We start from the raw sequence: 8,037 nt of genomic DNA, 5'->3' as shown, positions 1-8,037 counted from the left end.
GGGGAACGGCCAAGGAGGCAGACGCTGGACAGGATCTCCCCTGGAAAGCTTTGTTGGAAGGTACTCCCGCGTCCACGCAACAGTGTAAGTGGAACCCGGCTGACGCTGTGACCATCCCGGAGTGGGGTCAGGTCACAGGATTCAGGGCTGCATCTCAAGAGCAGCTGGCAAGGCAGGGAGATGTGCATAAAAGGGGGAGCCACAGCAGGGGAACCCCAAAACCTGCCTGTAACCTCTGCTCTAGTGCTGGGCTAGCCCCATAACGGCCTGTGTAGGGAGCCCCACAGGGCCCCGCCAAAACACCAGCTGGGAGGTCAGGACACCTGCCAGGATTTGAGCTCCAGCCACCACATGGCAGGCAGACGAGGAGTCTGAGGCCCGTCGAGCCAATGGCCTCCTGACATCAGAACCAGCACTATTCTAGGCCGAGGACCTCAGATGGCAGCAGCGAAACTTCCTCCTCCCGACAGGAGCCAGCCCTCCCCGATGGGAAGGAGGACCAGGGGGCAGGCTGGCGCCTGCGAGGGGAGGCCGGGTCCAGGCCCCTCAGGAGGATCCAGCCATCTGCTGAGGGAGCCAGCAAGCCCTGGGCAGCCCTCAGCCCTGCGCGGACTTGGCCAGGCAGGGTCTCAGCCTCATCATCACCGCCCTCGGGTCTCCTGCCTGCTGGCCAGCTGGCCACTCCTCCAGACAAGCAGATACCCTGCAGCCAGGACCCGGTAGGTCTGAGTCTGCGGACGGTGGGGTTTTGGGCAGGATCAGGTTGACGGCACAGCCAGGGGCCGGGCACCACAGCCTGAAGATGAGAACAGGGTACCCACCTGGACAGAGGCTGAGCGTCAGGCCCTTCGGAGCTGAGGCCAGAGCGGCCATCTGTGCAGACCACACTGGGCCTCCTGTTCAGGAAGTCAACCCACTGAAGTTATCAGGGGTGGACACCAGGAACAGGTACCCCTTCCCTGACCTCCTTCCCTGCTTCTAGAATGTTCTCTCCTCAGGGGGCCATGGACTCAGATGCAGACAATCCTCCTGTTTCTTCCAGGTGGACTTTTGGGGGTGAGGTATGATAGGACCCTCAGGGTACTGTTCACCCCACCCCTCCAGGGATGACTTTGGTCAACACGGAAGGTTCTGGAGGGACTGGGACAAGACTCTCGTTGTGAAGCTCCCCAAGTGCATGACCCCAAGAGGGCTGCGTGGCCTGGAGACCAGAGGACTCCCTCTACCTGTCTCGACCACACCTGCTCAGGCCAAAAGGCGGGACCTGGCAGCGGCTGTTCTGAGATCCTGGGACAGTGGACCAGGCCAAGAAATGGTCAGGACGCAGCAGTCGCCCTACACCTGTTGCTGGACAGAGGGCCTGGGGTTCAGGAGTGGGACGTGCATGCCCAGCACACCCGGGATCTCAGCAGAAAGCTGCAAAGATCTCAGTTACAGGGAGGGGCCTTAATTTTTGTGTTTTGTTTTGTTTCTTGTGAGGAAGACGGGCCCTGAGCTAACATCTGTGCCAGTCTTCCTCCATTTTGTATTGGGGACGCCACGACAGCATGGCTGGATGAGCGGTGTGTAGGACCACACCCAGGATCTGAAACTTTTAACCCCTGGTCACTGAAGCGGAGCATGCAAACTTAACCAATATACCAACGGGCCAGCCCTTTTTACGTATTATATGGGCACAAGATAAGCCTTTGTTTCCGTTCTTACTCAAATGCCCTCAACTGCCTGCTCAGTCGGGACCGGGTCTGGTCTGGGCGCTGATGAGGACCGTGGAGCAGCCGTGGTCATCCCATGGGCTGCAGACTGTATGTGTGGCCTGAGGGTCACTAAAAGTAAGGACCCACTGCCCACCCCACTTCCCACATGTGCATACAGCCGTCTGCAGGAGTCGCTCCAGGAGGGCCTGGCGCCCTGGACATTCACGCTGCCCGGGGATCCTCATGGACATACCTGTTCAGAAAACACCACAATTATTGGTGAGAGACTGAACACACGAATGGACAGCGGCCAGACTGCTCACGAGCACGGAGGCCTGACCACCACCTGCAGCCGCCCAGACAGCCGAGCCCTCATCCCAGGAACCGGGGGGCAGCAGCCTGCTCTCTGCGCTCAGACCTGCAGGATGTCAGACCTCGGTCTCCAGGACAGCCCAGGAGTGAACAGCCACCCGTGCATCACCCCAAACCTCCGGGCCTGATCAGTGACTGCGACTTCTCTGATTTCATCCCCACTACGGATTTAGGATGACCAGAGAGAGCCCAATGCGCTCCCAGCAATCACGGACACCCCACCTCCCCAGGACCCCATCAGGTGCCTCTGAAGCCCCTTTTTCCTATAAAGAAGCTTTCTATACATAGAAAACATTTTAATGTATCAACATATATCATGTAATATGTTTACATGTATACATTATAGACACGTCTATGGGTAACTATAGAAGCACACAGTAACAACTCACACATGTGCGTGGAATAAAGCTGCAAAGGCCCCCCCCACTCCCTCCCGCCTTGACTCCTTGGCGGCAGCAGCTGTGAATATTCAGCCTTTGCTTTTCCCATTTGTGTGGTCTTCATTTCCAGTGTTTGGGCCTGAGGTCTTGTGACAATAGCTCACAATCATAGTCACAATCAACCCCAAATATGCCTTCAGTCCTGGACACAACAGGGACAAAGGGGAAGCTGCTGAGCATCAAGCACAAAGCGGACCTGGGCAAGGGCGGGGAGGTGGGTCACCTGCAGAAATTAGCAGAGAAGTGGAGATCAAGGGCCCCCAGGACCCCCAGAGTAGCAGGTGGGCAGGGAGCTCCCTCCCAGCGATTGCAGGACCCAGTGCCAGAAGAGGGATGTAGACAGTGGCCCTGCCCGTGCGGCCTCATCCTCGTGGACCTGTCACACAGCTGGGACTGCATGCACCCGAGAAGGGCACCCTGAACCACACTACAAAGAGAATCAGTGCGTTTCCTTGAGATTTGGAGCGAGGGGCCTGCCAGGGGTCCTTGGCGCGGCGCTGGGAGGGATGGAGCAGCCTCATCAGGAACTTCAGGAGCAAACATCAGGAGCTTCCCCAGGACCCGAACCTGGGCGACTCGGGAAGCCATCGCGGGCTCCTCCTGGCCGCACCCCCAGCTCCCCTTACGAGTCCATACGTGTCCGGGCCCCTGGGAGCGTCAGTCCCCCTGAAACGCCTGCAGGGGTCACGCTCCTACATCCACCCAGACGCACACAGCAATCGGGAAAGGTGCTACCGCAAGCAGACCTCCTAGGCGGAGCTGGCGTGGCTGAGCTGGCCTGGTGCCCATGGAAGCAGCAGAGAGGGGCCACGGCGGGAATGAGAGCTGGTGGGTGGAGGCTCACGGCGGCCATCCGGCTCTGAGGTGGCCTCTGCAGCGGCCTGGAGTGAGGGGCGGAATGGAGGTAAGGCTGGGGGTGGGGCAGATGCTGTCCAGACAGGTGAGGTGAGGTGAGGAATGAGGGCTGCCAGGTCACGGGCTGGGCGGGCGTCTTATCTCTGCTCGGGAGGACCTGCAGCGATGCATGACACCTCGGCTCTGACATCCCAGTTCGGGACAGGGCCAGAGGAAGAGCTTCTGTGAACACCTTCAAAGCATCTCTTTGCTCTGTGACCACAGGGCGACTGTTCCTGAAAGCCAGCCCCAGAGCCCCACTCGACAGGTCACATCATCTCAGCACGAGGTAAGTTCACAGCCTCACCAGCTTTCCCATGTGAAAGGATTTGTCCCGAAAGAATGGGTCCTTCAGAGCCAGATGGGGACGTGTGTGTGGATCCTGAAAAGCCCTGTGGCTTGAACACCCAGACTTTATGGTCACGCCCTCTCCAGCCAAGTGGCCCACGCCCCACAGGGATCCGGGGACAGCAGTGGCCTGGTGCCTGAAAACCCTGTCATGATCCCAAGAGTGACTACTCATCCTCCACACCAGCCCCACCACCATAACCAGGGGCAGAGAGCATGGGGACCAGGAGGGGTACCGAGCACCCAAAGTCAATGCATGACGTGCCAATTTGCCTTGCTAGACTCTCTGGCACAGAGGAGAGAGTGGGTTCTTTGGGTCTAACACCCAAGAGCCAGGACACCATCAGGGATTTTTCCAAACTCTTCAACATCGGCGATGATGAAAAAAAGCACTATCAATGGCCAGCCCAGTGGCAGAGTGGTTAAGTTTGCATGCACCTCTTTGGCGGCCTGGGATTCACAGGTTCAAATCCCGGGCATGGACCTACACACTGCTCATCAAGCCATGCAGTGGCTGCATCCCACATACAAAATCAGGAACATTCAGACAGATGTTAGCTCAACAGCAATCTTCCTCAAGCGCAAAGAGGAAGATCGGTGACAGATGTTAGCTCAGAGCCAATCTACCTCACCAACAAAAAAAAGAAAGCAATAAGAAAAGTTAATATCCTGAGGAATAGGAGGAAGGAATTTGGTGTAAAACTATTCAGCCTGACCTTGATTTTCCAGAAAGGCCTGATGTGACCTGTCGAGCATGCATTGTCCATCTGCTGTAAACTTGTACAATGACCCAAAGCCAAGAATGATGCCCTTAAAGACAAGGATGTACGCCTCACCCCCACATCAGCATTTCTTTATAGATAAGCATTTCTTCCAAGAAACTAAGGATTCATTGCTGACCTACTGTGCTCATCTCATGACCGCTGACCTGCTGTGCTAGTAAAGCATCTCGTGACTGTAGTAAGAGGGATATCCCTGTCCTGTGTGATGTACGTCCCTTGTTCCAGGATGGTATATAACCACTCCGTACACCCCTCTTCTCAGAATGCTTCCATCCTGGGTGAAGCTTATTCTGCCAGGCTATATAGACCTCAAAGTGGCTCATATAATTAACTCACCCCAATTTGATTCATAGATTGATTATCGATTGTTTGCATTGACAGTTCTTGGCATAGCCAGCAGAAGTTCAGAAAAACCAACCAGACACCAGCTGGAATCTTCATTGAACCAGTGTTTGGAACCCATAGAGGCCCATTGGAACCCCTACCCAGGCTTCACTACATGCTTCTTGTGCCCCCACTGAGCTCTCCTGAAATCTGGACCTCCTTATGCTAGGTTGATAGTCCAGAGATTTATATGGGCTGTTTCAAGCCTTAAGACTAGCTGTCTTAAAGGGGTACTGGTACATTCACTAGGTAAGAGAAATCTAAGGGGGATGTCCTAGGCAACAGGAACCAAGAGGGAATGTCCTAGGCAAGAGCAAACTAGGGCGGATGTCCTGGGCCAGGGGACCCTAGAGGGAACTTTGGAGGGTGTGGGGCAAGCTGACCTTTTTGATTTGGCTTTAAATTGGAAATAATTGTGTCTATAGATTCTGAACAAATCGTTTGATAGAGAAATGAGAGTCTGAACATGTTCAGCTCCCAAGAGAAGGGACACCAGCTCCTTCTGGCCAAAAGTTGTTCTCAGGTGATGGAGAACTTGGTGGAAGTATCGAAGGATCAGTCCACGAAACGTGCAGCCGTCCCACAGGAAACTCCTTCATGATCATTCACGTTAACTGATTAAAGGCTCGTCCGGGTACCTGCACATAAGGATCGGTCATCCAGCAATCTGAGTCCCCAAGGCAGTTTTAGACTGCTGGAGAGGGAAACCAAGGCGTGTGGAGGGTGTTCACAACTTTCTAGGGAGTGGCTCTCACAAACAGCACATTTCCGACCCACTACACCATCGCTAGAAATTGTTCAGACTTTATGGTAAAATGAAACTAAAAGAAAAATGGGAAACCACTCTTCTAAAAACCAACCACTTCTCAAATGGGCAGCCTCTCATTGAAATTCTGGCTGACTTCACGCAGACACTTGAAAGTGCTTCACAAAATGGGCAAAACTGGAAACAACTGGCAAGATAATCCCAGATAAATTAAAATTACAGTGGCCACACTGGGGATGCTTTGAGCTTCCAACACTTATCTTCTTCACACTAGGTTTAAAGCCATGGACCAGAGAAAGCTTTAATCCATAAAGAGTTAAGTGTGCCACCTTCCATCACAATTGCTCAAAACCCCAATATTCTGGAATCTATAAAGATTTACAAAGAACAGAAATTCTTACTAAGCTTGTCTCCTGTCCTGAAGGCTTGGCATGATAACAGTTGGTCAAAAGTGCATTTACACCCCATTTTGTGGTCACAGATGCTTGGACAGAAATGCGACTTGCACTCCATCCATGGCTAAGGGCCCCACCAAACTGCCACCAGCCTTGGGGGAGTTACGTTGGCCATTCGAAGGAGCACTCCAATTAGCTAATATCATTTAAAAAACGCACTTAAAAGCAATGACTTCAAAATTACAAAATAATTTTGTTGAAAGTTTTGTTGCAAAAAGCTAACAAAAAATTAAGTTATAAGAGAGAAGTGAAAGAAAAGTCTGTTAGGTCATGGCTTCACAGATGCCCCCATAACCTTTCTTTGAAGGAGGATGCAATATGAGACCCTCCCAGAGTTGACAAGACACTGAGAGATTTTCTGGGAAACTGCTACATCAAACATTCATGGAGTTTTCACCAGGAATGAACACGGCCAGGGATGGTTACTGTTTTCCCCAGTGAAACCGGATAAGAGATTTGAAAAGATTTAGCAACTTATGATCAGGAATTGGCCAAACTAGAAACTGATATTCAGAGGCTGATAGGAATTTTCTAATACAGGCCTCCTTCCCCAAGTTAAAATAAAACTAAGCACCGAGAGGGGATGAAGCAAGTGGAGGGTGATGTGCTTGGACGGTAGATCAACCTGTGACATGTGTTTAAGTTGCAACCCAAATTCCTAGAAATTAAGAGCAACTGTCCTTAACTTACAAGTACAACATACAAGTATTAGAAAAACACTTGGGTTTATTCATGTTTTGTGCCATGCTGAGAAATTTTCTATGAGAAACTATAGGTTTCTAGACAGTATCTGTGGGTCCACCAATACACAGGAAGGTAATGTAAAAAATTAAAGAAAGCAAGATGTATGTTTTCAGTAAAGAAGATATAAGGAATGGAAATGGTTTTGTTTGTTTGTTTTCCTAAGAAGGTTAAATTTGCCCTCAAGTTCTAGTATGGAGGAAAGAAGACGTGGGAAAAATTCTCCAAGTAAAACTAAAGTTATAGGTTTGTGGAAAGGAGCCCTGAGCAGAGAGTTTGTGCATTGTCAGCTTGGCTACGACTAAAATGAATTTAACCAAGTGAATAAGTTTTAATATTAAAAGTAATCTGGTGCAAAAATTAGAATTTGGTTTCTTTCTCTTAAAGGGATACAGTTGGGCTTCTGCTCTGCTCTTCATAGAGAGTTTGTGAAAGGTTTTTCTTTACTTTTGAGCAGTGTGCCAGAAGGGAAAGGATTTTATGTCTTATCAAGATGAGTTTCCTGCATTGTTTCTGTCAGGTCTTTAATCACAGCAGCTAAGGATTTCCTGACAGATTTCTTATTTTCTATATTTGCCTGAAAATCCTTAATTGTCACCATGGTTAAATGGATAACTAAGCATTGTTTCACAGTGACCTAAGATTCTACTTGACCAAGTGTTTGAAAACTCTTTGATATTTTTGACAAGCTTCCCCAAAATTCAAATACTAAATAAAGACTAACTTTTAACCTGAAAGTAATTTTGAGAATTACCAGTGGGCCCTTGGAATATCTCATAGAATATGTTCTCATCTCCTGGAAAGCGGGAGATACTCCACTAACTAGGCTTGTTTGGTATGTTAGGTTACGTGGGAGGTATTGTCAAATAAGTATGCTAAGCATTCTTCTTGATACTGTTGCATGCATATGTTATTAACATAAGCATTTTAGAAACTATATGAAATTCTCGAAAAAATTTTCTATGGCTTTGTATAACACTATTAGTTGTAATTCTAGTCAATAGCTTAACCCTGCTACCTTTCATCAGCACCACAGGAGAAAACTGATCATGGTTGCGTTTTATCATGTAATTTGACTTACAAATGTGTCTTACTTAAAGGATGAGCAGGGACGTTACTGGGATAGACATGCTGTCCAGGCTCAAGAATGTCCACCACTTT

Source organism: Equus quagga, chromosome 20 (assembly GCF_021613505.1).
Source record: "Equus quagga isolate Etosha38 chromosome 20, UCLA_HA_Equagga_1.0, whole genome shotgun sequence".
In the NCBI taxonomy this organism is placed as follows: domain Eukaryota; kingdom Metazoa; phylum Chordata; class Mammalia; order Perissodactyla; family Equidae; genus Equus; species Equus quagga.
This window is presented reverse-complemented; position numbering follows the sequence as displayed.